This window comes from Octopus bimaculoides, chromosome 20 (genome assembly GCF_001194135.2).
Source record: "Octopus bimaculoides isolate UCB-OBI-ISO-001 chromosome 20, ASM119413v2, whole genome shotgun sequence".
NCBI lineage: Eukaryota > Metazoa > Mollusca > Cephalopoda > Octopoda > Octopodidae > Octopus > Octopus bimaculoides.
The window spans coordinates 13,137,342-13,138,487 of NC_069000.1; the positions used below are offsets into that span (position 1 = coordinate 13,137,342).

A 1,146-nucleotide genomic window follows, 5' to 3' on the forward strand; every position below is an offset into this window, starting at 1 on the left:
TTAAATAAACAAAACATTAGAAACCAGCCATTGGTTATATAGCCGTTGTCTATGGTTGTCGTTGTTTCATTTTTCGCTTTTTTATTTCTTGTATATTTTGTTTTGCTCTGTTTCACGCTTATTCGTCTACGTATCTTTTTATATCTCCAGTCTTCCCGGAATCATTTTTTTCTGATTGAATGTTAGTATGTAAATTGCTTTTATTCCGTTTAAAACAGAAATAAATAAATGAATGAATTCATATCAAGCAACTCATTGATTTTTTTCTCGTTTTGCAGCTCAGACGCTACGGGTCCACGTGGTAAAGGGTTCAAATTCATCATTACAGCTATAAATCCAGGTAAAGAAACTTAATTCATTAGCTTTTGAAATGAAATCTTTGTGTTTAATATCTCTTGCATTATAAATCATATTTTACGAAAGAGAATCATTGAATAAAAATACAATAGGATGGGAACATTCTTTCTGCCGGCAATGTCTGTAGACTCTGTTTAACAATGAGTTTGCAATCTGGTATTCTTATTGGAAATCCCCACAATTAAAAACAGATACATTAATTGTCTGACAGTTAAAACAATGAGACAATGTAATGAAGTTCATGAATGGCTGGCCTCAATCTCTGCGGATAACCAGGCTATTCTGAAATGAAATAAAAACATAGAATAACAGGAAATATAAACAAGTGCAGAATTTAAGTTCAAAGTGCAAAAGCAACAATGCAATAGCGCCATGGTGCCAATAGTTAAAAAGAAAACAAAAACATCATAGAAACACGCAATGACAACCAATGAAAACAAAATATGATGATATACATGTGCATGCGTGTTTGTGTGTGTGTGCATCTCTCTCTCTCTCTCTCTCTCTCTCTCTCTCTCTCTCTATCTATCTATCTATCTATCTATCAAAGCTTTGGGAAATCATATTTGATACAGTCACCATGTTGAAAGAAAGATTCTATTAAAAGTTATTGTTATATTAAAATCTTTTTGTCTTTTTTTAAAGTTGAATGACACGAAAGTCCTCAAAACGAGTTTTCTTATTCTTTGACGATTTTATTCTTCACCTTGTCAAGCACTCATCTTATTAGCTTCGTACCACTGTGTTTCTTCATAATACATATTTCGAATACGCTTTTTACTCTTTTAC

General features: G+C 32.1%; 1 protein-coding gene across 1 annotated transcript in view; it reads left to right on the top strand.

Annotated features, from left to right (window-relative positions):
* Positions 1 to 283: 283 nt before the first annotated feature.
* Positions 284 to 1,146, top strand: part of LOC106880863 (low-density lipoprotein receptor-related protein 12) — a 70,275-nt gene continuing 69,412 nt past the window's right edge. The window contains exon 1 of the mRNA XM_014931015.2: positions 284 to 340. The gene's annotated coding sequence lies outside the window, so the exon portion shown is untranslated. The remainder of the gene's footprint in view (positions 341 to 1,146) is intronic.